The 17,500-nt window shown below is 41.8% G+C and overlaps 2 pseudogenes; both read right to left on the reverse strand.

Annotated features, from left to right (window-relative positions):
• Window positions 1-227: 227 nt before the first annotated feature.
• On the reverse strand, window positions 228-2,296 carry LOC119506756 (annotated as a pseudogene).
• Window positions 2,297-8,459: 6,163 nt separating this feature from the next.
• LOC119506757 overlaps window positions 8,460-17,500 on the reverse strand; it is a 63,303-nt pseudogene continuing 54,262 nt past the window's right edge.

Consider the following 17,500-nt stretch of genomic DNA (forward strand, 5'->3'; position numbering starts at 1 on the left):
ATTTTTAAAGGCTTTCGATGGCCTCACTACACCATTCGTGGGAAAAATGATCTGGACTGCCTCATCTGACATGTCCTTACCTGTCCATCTGGAATGCTACATTTTTCCCTTTTACGTAACGGCCTTTTTGGTTCTTATGTAGGTTTATTTAATTAATTGATAAAAGAAAGGGGAGTTGATTAGCGTCTTCCATCCCAGAATCACCTATCTGCACAGCTAAAAATCCTTCATTCAATCTGTTTCATTATAATCTCTTCTTTGCTAAAGTTGGTGAAATTTGCAAAGGTATCTTGCTTGGGTTGCACAGCTCCAGAGGACACGGCTATGTTGGGCATGCCCATTCCCGTCATGCTGGTCAGGCCCATCCCAGCAGTTGACATCCCGATGTTCGTGTTCATGCCCACCATGCTCTGATTCATCATTGGAGCATGTCCAAGAAGGGCCATCCCCATGGTGCCAGTTGTCACACTGGTCATGCTCAGAGGCACGGCTCTCCCCTTCAAAGGGTTAGTTTGGGGGCAGACAGGAAGCATGTTCAATGAAGAACTGAGGTTCACGGCTCCAAAATTTTGCATCATCACATTCATAGGCTGTCGGCAGATTCTGTTGTTGAATCAGTGCATTAAGTGATGGCTGCTGGGGTTTGGAAGGCTGCATACCAGAGAGTAAGTTGTCTAGGCTGATGTTTACACTGTGGTCAGACCAAGTGGAGGGCAGGGTTTTGCTGACTGATTTCTGGACCATATCTGTATTCTGTGATCTTGACATGGGCAAACCAAGTCCTACAGCATTAGTGCTCATCATAGAGAAATTCATACTCTGGGAATATGTCTTGGTTGCCTGGGATGAGCCCATAAGGTCAAATAGGTCTGAAGAATTTGAGGCAGCTGGAGGTGGTCCTAAAGCTGGTTGCAAGCCACTGAAGAATTGTACAGCTGGCTGTGAGGCACTACCAAAGAGCTCACCACCAGAAGCTACAGGGCCTGATGGGGCTTGGTTGAGGGCCCTCCAGTCACCAGTCTCCATTCCCACTTGTTGCCATTGCATGGGAAGGGAAACTGCCTGATGCAGCAGCTGAGCCAAAGTCAGCAAATCCTCCAAATAAATAAGTTGATCCTCCTGTTGATTGGCTGGTGCCATCAAAAATATCAACCAGGTCACCAGATGACTTGCTGCTAGGCACTGAAGTCTTAACAGAAGACTGAGGTGTATGGGTTGAAGCATTCTGATCTGGACTTGTTCTATCCCCTGTGTAATGTGCTGCTGCTCTCAGATCAATGGTTTTGGAAGGATTTGCTGTGCACTTGTGTCTGGTTGTAGTAGTCTCTGTGGCCTGTGTGATATGGATAGGCTGTGTCGTCACAGTCTCCTCTTCATCTTTGAATTCACCTTTGGGACACCTGCCTCTTCTTGCTTTCTTTTCCTCTTTGTTGTCACTGCATCTTTCTGGAGAGTCTTCTCTATCTTTCCTCTGGAATTTGCTGAAGGTATCATCAGTTGTGCTTCCAATTTTATCACTCAGTTCACCTAATTTATCACTGATTGGAAAAGCACTCTTGTTTTTATCCCACTCTTCATCCCATTTTGATTTGGGCTCAGAATCATATCTTTCACTGTATCTGAATCTTCCAACACTATTTGAGGAAACCCCAACGTATTTGTCTTTGTTGTTTGCTTTCTTTTGCTCTTCAGAAAGCCTGTCGTCATCCTGAGCAAATTCAACCAATTCTTTCACCTTCTGGTGAATATTTATACCTTGGTCCTTGCCATGTTCATCTAAAAAGTGGTAATTTTCCAGGGATCGCAAATCATAACTTTGTTCTCTGGCACTTTTAACAGCACACTCTGATCCATTCCTTATGAGGTAAGCTAGGAGCAGCAATGACTTATAAACTTTTCTCCAATACTTTTTGCTGTCTTTTAACATTCATGACCAAAGCATGTTCATAAGTTCTGAAAATTGCTCATATATAAATGTAGCCTTGGCAATGTCTCCCATGAGTTCTCAGAAGGTCCCTAAGGATCATCATTCTTTCCTTCTCGAACCTTAGACTCAATCTCTGAATAATTCATAACCACATTGGTGCTCTAGCTTAACAAAAGTCATTTAACAATCTCTCCATTTCTGGTATATCCTCCTTCTCCTTTCATTCATCTTCCAAACCATGGCCAGATTCATCTTCCTAATATTTTGTGTTGGCTATGTTAGTTCACCACAAATTCTTTACCACCTTCTCCCATATGTTTTCCTCCTCGCTTTGTCCACCAGCTGCCACACCTTACACATGTTCAACATCGTGCCCCACGCATGCCAGGCTACCACCTCCCTCTCCTGCTGCCCACGGACCCCGGAGCACTTCTGTGCCGGGACAAGTTCAGGATGGGGTTGCCACCATCTCCTGCAGCCTCAACCTCCCCCAGTCGGCTCTCCCTTGCCACAGCCACGATGCCACTCTCTATTGATTTTAGTCACAGGTTATGTTGAGACCAATTTAAATCTAAATGTTAGTGAAATAACCCAAAATATAACTTTTGTCAGCTGTGTGGGTTTGGGCTTGTATTTTTTCATTTAAAAATCAAACCAGCTGACAAACATTCTCCATGAATACCAGACTCCATCATAAGGAGCAGTACTAAATCAAGATTGTGCCATCTTCCTTCACCCCTCTTTCCATGGGGGACTAACAGCTGTAATTGTTGCTTTTTTTGGATACAGGGGAAAACACTTTACATTTGGCAGGAGTTGGAGGGATATGGTTCATAAAACAATAAACCCAATAGATTTCCATAACTAGAGTAATTTCTGATCTATTGAAGATGTGTTTTTGTTAGTCATTCTAACTGCCTCATTCGCAACAAAGCACCAACTCTTAAACACTCAGCAGACAATAAACCCTCTTTTTTTAAGTCAAATAACTAAAGATGACACGAATACAATGACACTGACACAATTCAACCCAATTTGGGGGGGTGTTCCAGTTTGCTAATGCTGCCATTATGTAAAATACCAGAAATGTATTGGCTTTTATAACTTTGATTACAAAGTTACAGTCATAAAAGTGTCCAAGGTAAGGCATCAACATTTGGGTACCTTCACTGGAGAAAGGCCACTGGCGTCCGGAGAACCTCTGTTAGCCTGGAAGGCACATGGCTGGCATCTGCTTGCTCCCAGGTTGCATTTCAAAATGGCATTCTCCAAAATGTCAGCATCAGCTTTCAATAGCTGTCTTAAAAATGTCTTTCTAAGCTGCAGCTGCTCTGAGGTCCTTCTATTTGTGAGCTTTTATAGGGTTGCAGTAAACTAATCAAGATCCACCTATGCTGAATGGGTGGGGCCACACCTCCATGGAAATAATCTAATCAAAGGTATTACCCACAGTTGGGTGGGTCACATCTCCATGGAAACAACCTAATCCAAAGATTCCAACTTAACCAACACTAACACGTCTGCCCCCACAAGATTGCATTAAAGAACATGGTGTTTTGGGGGCATAATACATCCAAACTGGCACAGGGGTTTATACCTAAAGATGACACTAATACAATACAATTTGTTGATTTGCTGATCATTGACTGCTTTATTAGTGCAGTTTTACATCTCAAAGCATAAGGCCCTGGCAGAATTGGCTACAACAAGGCATTATAAATGTCCTCCAGAGAGAATTTGGCCCCTGCTAAGGAGGACCTGTGGTCTGGGTGTTTACAAGTAAAAAGGCCCTGAAAACAATAATTACAAAGATTGCCTTAATTAGATCATTAATGTTCCAAGAGGCAACTGTGCCAAACTCCTACAGAATTCATTTAGCTATTGTAACCCTAGGCCACATTTATGAGAAAGAGGCAAATGATATGATACACACTGATAACAAGGACTTCCAAAGCCATAATAACAAAAACAGTAACACATTTCAGGACCATGATTGTGCCCATATGCCCCCACACCACAGTCTAACACAATCTGTGTCTACAACAGAGTCTATAGCTACGTATTGAGCACAGTGAGCAAATCTTACACAAATTAAGTAGTAGCTGATACTTATATTCCCAAGGATTAGTTACACTGAAATTTTATATTCATTTAGTCTGCTCCATCTCATAAGACAAATAAATGGACATTTCAGAAGGTTTCCTGTGATGGTTAATTTCATGTGTCAACTTGTCCAGGTCGTGGTGTCCAGTTACTTGGTCAAGCAAGCACTGGCCTGGTTGTTACTATGAGGACTTTTCATGGATTTAAATCATCAGCCAGTTGATTCCACCCATGGTTGTTGACATCTACAAACAACAAAGGAGAATGCCTTCAGCAGTGAGAGTCTCCTCATCCATCAGTTGAAGGCTTAAAGGGAGAACTGATGACTTCAGCAGTGAGAAAGAATTTCTACCTCTACTTCAGCCAGCCAAACCTTCATCAGAGCCCCCAGCCTGAGGCCTACACTACAGAACTTGGACTTGCCAATCCCCACGTCATGTGAGTCACTTCCTAGAATAAATCCCATAACATCCAATCAGTTCTTTGGGCAACCCTTATGAATTGAGAAAAAAAAAAAAAAAGGACTATGAAATTTAAGAGGGTTATTAATCCTGAGATATCTGGATAAACGTGACCATTCAGAAATTCACCTTTCCTAAGCATTCTGGATTGTGACATACTTTAAATCGCTGTGTAAATTGATCTGGATTATAATTAAATAGTATTTCCTTCTTAATAACTATTTATCTTCATTCACTTTCCCCTCCTACCTGTGCCCCATGAGTGTTTCTTTTGACTCACAAACAAGACACTGGTTTTCAACTAGGCATGAATTTCCCCAATCTGCACAAACGCTTGGTTTTTCTCTCACAGATTCTTTTCCCTGTTTTTAGTCTCTCTCCTCTCATTTTCCCTCCCTTTCCATTTGGAAGCTATATTCACAATGAAGACACAATGTCTACCAGTTGAATGCTCTTTATTACAATTCACAGTGTGCATGTTGTCTCAGAAGGAAGAGAGCCTGTGCTATGCTACATACTTCCTGCTACTTTCTGCAGCCTTCCGAGGTCTAATCCTAGAATTTTGAACTTGAAGAGAACTTTTAAGTCATCTGGTCTACGCTTCTTATTTTACAGATGAGAAAATTGTGGCCCTGAGATGTTAGCTAACTTTTTTCCACATTGCACTGCTGGTGAGCAGAAGTCAGGCTATTATATCCAGTCCAGTGCTTGTCCTATTACTTAAATTTTTTTCTCCTCCAATTCCTTTTCTTATTAATGGCAATGCACATTTATAGCTATATTTGCTTATTTGTTTTGGAAAAGGGGAGTGAAGTGGCTGGTGGGAGGGGAGTTGTTGGGGCAGTGCTTCTCCTTTTTCTGAAGTACTGTAAGAGTGCATGAACCTTTCAAGTAGAATAATTATAGCTTCTCAAAGGAAAGGCCTAGAATAAACTTGAAGTATTAATAAGAATCAGATACGGTTTGTTCAACCACAATATGGGTTTGCATCCAGCTAGGGAGTATGGAATGCAGGAAAGCATGCCTTCAGAGTTCATCTCTTCTTCCCAAGCACTCGTATTGGCAAGGTACCGAATTTAATCGCCGTCTCCTCTCTCCCTGTGGCTATGATTAAGAACATTTCCAACAGTGTTGCAAATGCATAAACAAAGTGCTGGGAAACGTTCTTTTTTAGAAAGTGCATACAAGATGTCCAATATGGAATTTTCTTCAAGTCCAAAATGATTTATAGACTTGCACATGCTGTTCTTTTTCCCACTCCATGAGCCAAGACACCTCAAAAGGCTCTGCCTCAACTTCCCTGGATTTCCTTCTGGGTCCCCCAGGGGTCACTGGCTGCTCACTATCTCCTGGCGAGAATACAACAGAGAAATCAACATTGCTGGGGAGGTACCGTGTGACTCTGGTACAAAGGCCCGTCGTGGGAATACCCCTACATGGGTAACAACCACTCTGCGGTTTACACGTAATGCCAGTCAGGGCCAGTCGTAGACACAAGGGAGACCAATCAAGAGTTGCTTCTAACACATTTAGTACCCTTTTTCCCCTTGGTGACCCGGTGACCTTCAGTATTCCCACTACTATAAAGCAAGTTTTGAGGAGTCAGTGAAGTTGTTTTAGCTGAATGAGATATTATAAATAAAAATGTGTCCAGCTCAAAGCATGCTCACAGAAGAAATGCTGGAGAGCAGTTTGGATGAAAGATACTTAGGAAACATTTACATCCATGCAAAACCCATATGCAGAAGGCTGCCTCAGTGCAAAGAGATCTTGGGGCTTATGAAAAAGCTAAGGTGAATAAAAAGCATTTGTTATGAGAAAGACAGCATTAATTACTTTTTAAAGGGCAATTTTGTTGAGTTGAAAATCCATTAAGTCAATGAACTATCACTTTTTGAGTTCAACAAGTGAGACTTTCATCTGCTTATTGTCCTTGCATTCAGTGCTTTTAAAATGAAATTTATTGTTTGTTTTTTAACACTTTTAAAAATACTCTTTACTTTCAAACGACCTGGCTCTTTGCCTCTCCTCTCCATCCAATCTACATGTACTTACATTTTAATTTTTTTTATAAGCCTTGGAATAGAGAAAGAGGAAAAGACAAAAGAGAGGCTTAGTGATTAGATTGTTAAATAAAAATCTGATGGCAGTTTTCATTCATCTAAGACTCTGCTTCCAAGACAGCAACACAGTGAGTGTTTTCAGTTACTTGGAAGAGAAAAGGATGCTGATAAATCTCTGAAGTCACTGACCTGGCTTGAGGCTGGATGGAAACTGAAGGAAGAGGTGACCATCAGACCTTCCAGGAGCCTTCAGACACCAGAGCTGTGGAGTCCAGATGCAGACATCCTGGCCAAGACCCTGGGTCCTCTGACCTGGCCGCATCCCCTCCCCAAGTGGCACCCAAGCCAGCAACTCTGCCCAGCACCCCTGAAGCCCCCACCACGTGAATAAGCTCCTTCCCCATTTTTTCAACAAATATTTATTGAGCAACTACTACATGTCAGGCACTATTCCAAGTCCTGGCTTTTGTGGAATTTACATCCTAAAGTGGGGAGTGGGGAGCAAGAGAGAATAAATAGAGTTAAGGGCTACAAATAAAAGAGAATGGATGTTGTGAAAGACAGAGTATTAAAAGGGGTGATCAGGAAAGGCTCCTCAGATGATTTAATGTCAAGTGTCAGTGGCCTTTTCTCTGCTGTGTTACAGCTTAGAAACATCTTTGTTTTGTCAGAGGAAACAAAAACTTTTTGAAAAACAGTCAAATATGTGAGAATTTATGCAAGTGTAAGCACTTGGAGAATAAACATTGGAGGACATACGGAAACGGGAAAATAAGGGTAACTATCCCAAACAGAACGATTTGACAAAGGCTTTAACAATAGCAGGCCTTGATTCTGTCCCCTTTCACCCCTTTTGGCCCCATAGGAGCATAGGGCAGGTTTGGTGTATTTGCAAAATCTCTGGGAAAGGCTACCATTACCTCTGCTCCTAAAAGATAAGGTGACCTGTGAAGGAACGAGATGGGTGTCATTTAAGGGGGAGAAAAGCAGCAGAGGGGCCACCCCGATGCAGCCCGCAGCACCCCAGCCCTGCCTGGAGGCCACGGATGCCCCAAAACTCCACAAGGAATGAGTTCCCAAAAAGAAGGAAGGCTGTTTTCCTTGGTTATTGGACCCTGATGTTGGAAATGTGGTTCTAATTTGTTATAACCACTGCTGTGCTTCCAATTTTATATTACCCTTGACATTGATTTTTTCCCCTTACCTTTGATTTTTTTTTTTTCTTTTTAAGCCTAAGCAGCTCAGAAAGAGAAACACGGTGCTAATCATTCAAGCTTAACGTACTGACCGCCATCTATTCTCATTCTCCAACTCCCATTAAAATCTGGGCAGGGGGTGGGCGGGCAGGGAGGTTCAGAGAAGTCGGCACCAAAGCCCCCCCCACCCAAGCCCATCCCCTCGTCACAAAGCTCGAGATTGTGCATCACGCTTCATAGACCCTCACACAATCTCCGTGGTCACATATGCAGTCCCTTTTTCAGGACAAAGTTGCTGAAAAGAAGGAGTTTCTCATTTATAGTCTTATCCTTTGTGTTAACACCCCCATTGGCTTTATTTATTTATTTATTTTTTAATTTCAAGATACTCTATTTTTAAACAGATCAACCACACTGAGCTTTTGGCCCATTCTGCCGTTGGACAAGCCACAAATGCTTGCTCAGCAGTTGAGGGGCACCCTCTAATAGCATGTCTGAAAGTGAATAAAACTCCATATAAAAGAAATGATCACGTGGTTTCCATAGGAACACAGATAAGGGTGACCCCCATCCCCTAGTCTTCCAGATGGCTGCATCTGTGCCAAACCTACTTCCACAAAGACATTTCCAACTAGCAACAAATAAGTTAATAGTCCCCCAAATCCCTTCATCAAGCTAAACTCGCAGTTAACAGCTACAGAAACGGTATTTATACATCCACCCCAGCTGAAGCACAAGTTGCTGGATGATGTCTTATTCCACTTTCCCAAGCACAAAACACAGGCAGAGAGCAGACATCCTGCCCTCTCCCGCAGGGAGAAACTCCTTCTGGATTTGCTGCCTGAGTCACCACGTTCGCCCTGACACCACGTCGTGGATCATCGACCTCTGGGATCCACTGAAAGTAGAAGCAGCAGCGACCTGAAAGCACCCAGGCTTTCAAACAGCCTCCGATTACCCACGTGCATTTCCGGCATGTCACAGTGCTCAACAATTCAGTCAAGGCCATCCCATGTTGGTCTCCAAATGCCAGGTGAATATCGCTTCTCGTCAGGACTGGGCTCTTGTGGAAGGGGCTTTACATGTGCATGACCGTAAAGGATGCAACTAAAAGACCCAACTGCTCCATCATTCACATAATACATCCTCAGGGCCTGTCTGCTCCTTTAATACACTTTTTTTTTGGCAATGATATTCACTGCAAGTGTGGAAGCTGATGCAACATAACATCTGCCTGCCTCAGCTATGATTTTCACTCCAGAGTCTGATGGAAAATACCTGTCTAATGCTGGATTGATTACAATGGCAATCTCTTCAAATTTAACTTTCCCATTGTCAGATCCAGGAAAGCCAGATACACACTGAAACCAGCCTCAGCTCTGATGTCAAAGACACAGGGGGCATCCAAGTCTGCCTGCAGGAAGGCTTCAGGACCAGTGCAGCCACTTCCCACTTCCCAGATGGAAGCTGACACCAAGGACATCGGTGATCAGCTCTTTAGCCCATTCCAAAAGAAGCCTGTTGGTTTTGAGTGGGGATCCAGATTTAACACGGAGGCGACAGACTGCCCTGGAGTCGTCAGTGGCAAGTCACAAAACCAACCTCGCCCTTGGATGGGCCCTGGCCACTTTCATCAACTGGACCTTGCTGTCACACGTCATCATCTCAACTCCATTATTGACAGCATTCTTAATTTGAGACACTTGTTTACAAGGGTTTGCATAGGTTAGCCTCTCGCCCAGACTCTACATCAACTGTATTTCAGCCAAATCCTGTCCCGATGGCTGACAGGTTCTCTACTGTTATCCCATTTGCCTGCATAGAAGGGGGCGACACGAGGAAGGGCTTTTACCCATCTCAGATGTTCTCTTAGAATGTCTCCAAGGTCCACAGCCTGGAAGGCATCTTTATCATCAGAAGAGCACGCTTCATTAATTTTTTGATCTAGACTGTCCTTCACAGTGAAACCTTCATCAAGTAAATGGGAGTCAAACTTTTCATAACCGAAGCTGTTCGTGGTTTCTTGATGTTCCTCTGAAATGCAACAAAATGGAAAATGAAGAGAAAGAATTTAAAGAAATTATTCCCAGCTTTGCACAGGGGCAATTCTCCAGTAATCACAAATCCTGCAGAACAGGAAGATTTGTGCCCTCGGTGCAGCAGTGAAACATTCTCCGAGTGCATCAGCCCCGCGGGCTGCCCTGGAAGTGGTGCTGGAGCTGACCTGCCCTACTGGCTTTTAAAAGAAAAAATACATATGGCATAGATAAGAGAAGGCTTCTATCTGGACCTCCCATACTCGAACAGTTTTTGGATTTCCAAGACTATTGTTTGGGTGTCTACTTTTGCTTTTTTCTTATGAACCCCAAACACTATTTCATTAACTGAAAAATCTTAAGAATAAATGCAAAGTATTTTATACATGGCTATATATTTATATAGTCAATGCAGATAAAAATTTTACACACAATATTACATTTGCTTATCAGTTTGTGACGACACTGGGTCAACAGTTTTCACTTTTTAATGGCAGTGGAAATCTTTTTTGTTTTTTTTTTTTCAAACAGAAGCTTATGTGAAATGTGAACGAACCTATAATGAAAATCTCTAAAATGTGAATGTTCTCATTGCAAAGATGGCTGGAAGGCCTTGATGTCTTCTCCCTGTTGACTTTCCCTGATTGCCTTCCTTCCAGACACACACACACCACACACATCCTCCACGCACACACACACACAAACGACACACACATACCACACACAGAGAAGGCTCTTATCTCACCTCTCAAAAACGGAAGTCTCTGAGGGACACAGTTTTAAAACAACAGCCCTAGATGCATCTCACAGACCATGTTTTATAGGCAGCCATATTGGTTATCCTGAATATGATTATCTTTTCAGCACAGCCAGCATTAAACTTTGCTTATTCATCTCTACAGACTGTCCAGGAAATGTAGGAGCCACATCATTTAACCCTTTTTTATTTCTCTGTGCCCTTTTATGAAAACATAAGTAGAAATAAAGATAAATTTTTGTAATAATAGAGCTTTGAGGAAAGACTGGGGATTTCATGTTTCTGTTCTTAGACTTGAGATGGTTTTTTAAATTAATTAATGTGTTCAACAGTATTTATCAAACTCCTCTTACATGGACAGTCAATAGTCTAAACCAACCAGGTTAGGGCAGCATGGTTAAACGGAGTTATTCTAGTTCAACTAATTACTGTGTTAACCCATTGGGCCTCAGTTTCTTTATCTGTTAATTGGGGATGATTCCTAACTTGCAGTGTAGAAGCGAGACTCAAATGATATAACATATTTGAAAACACCTACCTACTGAATTTCCCTTTGGCAGTGATGGTGGGGGAAAGTGACCGAGTTTACAATGCTATAACCATAGAGTGGAGAGCAAAGTTCTGCCATCCAGTGGGTGAAAGATACAGCTGCACCTCATCTTGCTGTGGCTTAGGGTTGAGTCTCAGAGGTACTTAGATCTGGATCTGCATTAGAATCACCTAGAGAACCAGCTCACTCATCTGGAGATTCTGATACTTCAGATCTGGGATAAGACTAGAGAATGTCTAGTTTTAAGAGCTTCCTAAACTGATTCTGATGCCACCCACCATCCATAGATGGTTTGAACCAATGGTCCAGAGGGTTCAGAGAGCGTTGTAGATGAGAAAGGTCTTCATGTTAAGCTCTGCATAAAAAGGGACCCTGTGCCTGCAGGAGTGCAAAGATATGAAAGGACTTTATGCAAGAGTTGATTTCAGGGGTATGTGAAGTCAAGCAAGCCTGAATCAGACTGAGGATGCTCCTATGGAGAAAAAGCTGTGACTATAGGTCCTTCCTTATAAAAAGAAAAAAAAAAACAAAAGTAAATATATATATATATATATATAAATCTTAAAGATTGAGATAAACCTACAAAGAAATAGTACACTTACCCAGTCATCACAATTCTTTCTCTGAGAAACACAGAAAAAACAATTATAGCTTTCCATGTGCTGGGCAAGCATTTATTTTTCCAACAAATATTAATTTGACACTAGCTATGTTCTGAAAACCATATTAGTCTCTGAGGATATAAGTTGAACAAGATTGCTTTAGTGATTTCTCGTACAGAGTTTATTGGCTCCAGGGAAAACGAACAAGTAATCAAGCTGTTAAATAGATTGTGAAGGCTGTTAAGACATGGAAAAGGGAGGAAGGTATGAAAGTACATAGGAAGCCGTATGTATTAGTTTCCTGTTGCTAGTGTAACAAATTACCACAAATGTAGCAGTTAAAAACAATACAAATTTATTATCTTAAGCTCTGCAGTTTAGAAGTCCAAAATCAGTCTTACAGGGTTAAAACCAAGGGTCCGCGGAGCTGTGTTCCTTCTGGAGGCTCCGAGGAAGAATCCGTTCGTTTGTCTTTTCCAGCTGCTAGAGGCTGCCCACATTCCTTGGCTTGTGGCTTCATCTCCCCGACTCTGCTTCCATCATCACACCCTCTTCTCTGACTCTGACCACCCTGTTTCCCTCCTTTAAGAACTCGTGTTTACATAAACCCATGCAGATAATCTAAAATAATCTCCCCTTCTCATGATCCTTAATGTAATTATATCTGCAAAGTTCTTTTTGCCACCTAAGGTAACATAGTCACGGGTTTCAGAGATTAGGACATGAATATCTTTGGTGGGGGGGGAGCAGCTTATTATTCTGCCTATGACACGAACTAACCCAGACTTGGGAATCATGGAGGCTTCCTAGAGGAAGAGACATCTGAACTAACACTGGACAGATAACATAATATTTTTCCAGGAAAAAAGGGGGACAAGCAAGGCAGGCAGGTCAGGAAGATTCACAAAAAGGAAATCTGTGAGAGGACTTAGAGTTAAAATAAGGCACCCCATGTTTGGGGAACTAATGAAAGTGCTTTGGGGCTGTGGGACAGTAGGGAGAAGGTCTTTAAAAATAATCAGAGATTAGATCATGGAGGACAATGTCAGAGACTGTGGTAAGGACTTTGGAATTTATCCCAAGAATAATAGGGAACAACTGAAGGATGTAAGTAGAAGAGCGCTATCTTCAAACTTGTGATTTAAAACATCATTTTACTCTGGTGTGAATGTAACTCAGAATGAGCATGGTTGGAGGCTGTTGTACAAATCCAGAGGAAAGATAATAGCTGCGTGATCTAAGGGACTCAGTATTTAATGACACAGGTTCATACAATGGGGATTCTCCACATCCCAGCTGTGTGACCTTCCACAAAGTACTTAATTTCTTTATACCTCAGGTTCCTTATCTGAGCTCACTAGAGCTCACCCAACAGAACTGTGAGGAAATACATTTAAAGCACTTAGTACAGGGTCTGATACATAATAAAGGCCCAATAAAGATTAAATATTGTTATTTAATTGTCATTTCAGCAGGAAAAGAGATAACTGAGGGGACTTAAGAGATTGTTAGGAGTAGGAATACATAGGAAATCATAGACTCTGGATGAGGTAGACCAGAAAGTCAAGGCCGATGCTCTGGTGTCTGGTGGAGGAGATGGCTGAGTGGCCACGTGGATGACAGTGGCTGGAAACACAGAAGCAGAACCTGGGTGGAGATGGGGGGGTGGGGTGGGTAGTGATTGGTTCTCTTTTTGACATGTTGAGTTTGAGGGTGATTGTGAGACTCCCAAAAGGAGAGGTTCAATAGATGCTTGTTGGAAATGTTTAGGAGAAATATTTGACCCTCTTTGAGAGTCATTAATTGAATCCAAGAAAGAGAGATCACCCATCACGTGCATATAGAGCGGGGAGAGGAGGACCTAGAGAGCTCCCTGGGGAACATGGAGGAAGAGGACTCTGCGTTTCCCGCTCATGGCGATTATCACCCTTTGTTACAATTGCTTGCTCAGTGTCTCTGTCACATGGCCCCGTTAGACTGTGAGCTCCCTGAGGGCAGTGACCGTGCCTACCTTAATCACCACTGTGTGACCAAAAAGTAACATCGAATTAGCATATAACACAACTAATAAATATCTGCAGGCATCTTCCAAAGCCAGAAAAGGATAATAAATATAATATGCAGCAGTTAGAAGCCACTAACTGTCCTTGAAATTCTGGTCATGAAGACAATTAATACAGGAGCAGCATACATATGGGCTTAGGGAGCTTATAATGATGGGGCGTGTGAGGATTTGGTAAGTAGAAAATAGAAAACTCTAAGATTAACTATGAAGGATGAATTGACAGAAAGTGCTTATTGGTTGATGGTATACAAAAATGAGACTAATGGAATGGCAGTGGCATTAAGAACAGGATAAATGGCAATCTAGCTCCTTGAGATGATTCAAGTACTTTCCTGTCTGCTGACAGACCTTCTTTGGGTCTAATATTTCCAGGGTAATGGAAACTTTATAATGGGCGTCTTAGGCCAATACCTAAAATATCCCCTTTTATGTTTTTATACATTCATTCCGCAAAGATTCCTTGAGCACCTCCTGTGTGCTGGGACACAGAATGAGTGAGACCTCATATGCCCTCTGTCCAAGAAGTTCAGTATCAATGATATAAAGATATAGAAACAAATAACCAAGATACATGGGGTAGTCTAGCGAAATTGTTTTGTCAAGGTCAGTAATGACCCCCATGTTGCTAAATTAAGTAGTCAGTTCTATATCCTCATCTTACTTGGCCTATCAAAAACATTTGATCACTTCCTATTCTTGTCATACTTTCTTCACTTGGCTTCCAGTGAGCCACACTCTCCTAGTTTGACTTCTGCCTTCCTGCCTGTTGCTCTATGGTCTCCTTGATGATTCTTTCCCCTCTCCACAACCTCTCATACTGGAGTAGCCCAGAGCTTGGTGCTTGAACTTCTTCTCTGACTATATACACTTCCTTGGTGTCCTCATATCATATTTTGACTTTAAATACCATATTATGCTGAAGACTTTTACATTTTTATCTCAAGCCTGAACTCTCAGTTCATGTAACCAAATGCCAACCTGATATCCCTTCTTGGATGTCTATTAGGCAATCGAATTTAACATACCCCAAAATCACACTCCTGATTGTTCCCCCATGGCCAGCTCCCCCTACAGTCTCCCTCTTAATAATGGCAACTTGATCCTTCTAGTTGCTCAGGCCAAAATACTTGGGCTCGTCTTTGTCTTCCCTCTTTCTCTCAAACCCCAAAGCCAATTTATCAAATAATCTTGTAGATTCTACTGTCAAATTACATCCAGGATCTCATCACAGCTACTAACCTCATCCATGCTATGGGGGTCTCTTACATGGATAACCGAGGAAATTCCTAACTGTTCTCCCTGCTTCTACTGCTGCCTTTTTACAGTCTGCTCTTAACAACAGAAGTCAGATGATCCTTTTAAAAGATGCTAGATCACTGTTTTACCCAAAACTCTACATTCCGTCTAACTCAGAGGAAAAGCCAGCGTCCTTACAAGGCCTGATTACTTTTCTGATCTCAGAGCTTCCCTTGCTCACTCTTCTCCAGACATCCTAGCCTCCTTGATGTTTCTCAAACATGCCAGGCACTTGTTCCTTCTGCAGGAAACAGTCTTCTCCCAGATAGCTAAAAGGCTCATACCCTTACCTCCTTTAAAACTTGTTCAGATGCAAAAATTTAAATTATTAAACTTAAATAAAATGGAATAAAATCAATATTTAAATTTGAAACATCTTTCCTCTACCCTCTCCTTCCCCACTCACTCCATAGTCTGCTTCTCTGCTTTATTATTCCTCATGGTAGTTATCTTTGTCACCATCTGAAACATGTTAGAGCTTTACGTAAACCAATACCAAGTTACGTAACACACACACAAAAGAAACAGATGTTTGTTTGTCTATTGTCCGTCTGTCTCCTAGGATGTAAACTCTAGGAACACATGGATTTTCATCTGTTTTATGCACTCATATTCCAAGAACATTGGCTACCATGGATTAGGTGATTAGCAGTTATTTGTTGAATAAACAAACGATCATGAGTGGCATTGCTACATGAAAGATGACTGTTATTCATAGAGGATGTTTGGAGAATGTTGGATTTTCCATTTGGAGCAAACATTTGTGAGCAGAGGCAATCCATTGTAGCAAAGCTGGTATCTTCTACATACACAGTTCAGCATAAAATTAGACATTACAGCAAACTGGGTAAAGAGCCTGTTTGCTAGTTCAAGGAATCATATCTTCAGGAAAGAAAGTAATAGCAATCACTCAAGAATAACCTGATGAAGAGTGAGTGCACTAAGTGTAGCGAGAACATGGAAGAAAGTGATCTTTAAAAACTGTCTTCACTCAAGTAGTACCTAGCATAATGTGAGGCATAAAATAGATGCCCAGGTTGTAAAGTAGAGAGTTGAACAAGAGCTCTTCTAGTCTAGTCCATTTTACTGCTGCTAGCCAAAGACCCCGAGTCAGGTAAATGGTTTAACAACCAGCTCTCCAGGGAACAAAGGCCTGATGTGTAGTGTTTGCCAATTTCCATGGTGTAAATACTCCCTCAGTGGCTGATTTCAAGCTATCAGCACGGAGTCACTGAGCATGGAGTTAAAAGTCACAGTCGACTCTCCTAAGCTGGTACCAGTGGATTTATCATATCACACCACAGGATTCTTTGATAAAAGTACCCTTCCCTTCAAATGCCTGGAAGATTCTGGTAGTACTAAAATATCTACCCTGGAAATATCAAATCATTTTCCCTTGCTCCAATATGACTTGCTGCCAACAAATCACAAAGAGGGTGATGTGATTTGCAATTGCCCTTTGGTTTTAGTGTGAAGGGTGAATAGGAGGGAAGTGGAGAGAATGATTGCCTAATGAATGTCACTTGGGCAGCTCCTCAGCTCTTGAAGACTTGTTCTGGGCATATGCCAGTTAACCAAGAAATCCTTCATCTCAGAAGCTCATAGGATGTTCCATTCAACAGCTCTGCTGGGCAGGAAGCAGGTCCCAGTGAAAGCAACAAGTGGACCCACAAATCTGAAGAGGAAAATGAGAACTGGAGGATATGGGCAGATTTATCCAGTCTTACAATTGTAGAATATATTGATTCCAGATCAACTGTTTTTCCTTTGAAAGGATTAGAGAGCGAACATTCTGTTTCTTGGAGAAGCATCCAAGATAATCTGAATAAGATTAAATATATATTCCCAGCCCCAAGTAGCCTGTCAATATGAATCCAGAAATATGAATAAAGTTTGACAGGAATAAAAGCCTTTTTAGAAATGAAATGCTTAAAAGGATGATATTGACTACGTTTTTAAAACTTCAGCTTCTGTGTGAGACCAAGGGAAGAGAGGTTTATCTGGTGCAGGATCTATATTTTCTGTAGCACACTAAATAATTTAACTTGTACAGTCAGTTTATTCAAACACCACTATTACATGGAACTTTGAAAAGGAAGTGAGAGCTGGTAGGTTAGTGTGAAATCCCAACACATCCCAAAGTAATTTGGGCAGAGAATAAAAATGTATTTGCAGGGTCCCCCTGAGAAACTGGGGGAAAAGGCAGAAATGTTAAACTTCCCCACCGGGGGAATTACTGATATTCTCACAATTACTGATATTACCTCATCCTCCCCATTTCCTTCTTAGGTGTCTGTTTAGACCAGGACTGAAAGAGGCACCCCTGGGTATCCAGAACAAATTGTTTTATCCCAAGAAGTAATGATATTTACATTTCCATAGTCGTTCACGGATCACATATCCCTTCTAATCACATGTCATTTTATCCTTCGCACACGCTTGAC

Source organism: Choloepus didactylus, chromosome 12 (assembly GCF_015220235.1).
Source record: "Choloepus didactylus isolate mChoDid1 chromosome 12, mChoDid1.pri, whole genome shotgun sequence".
NCBI lineage: Eukaryota > Metazoa > Chordata > Mammalia > Pilosa > Megalonychidae > Choloepus > Choloepus didactylus.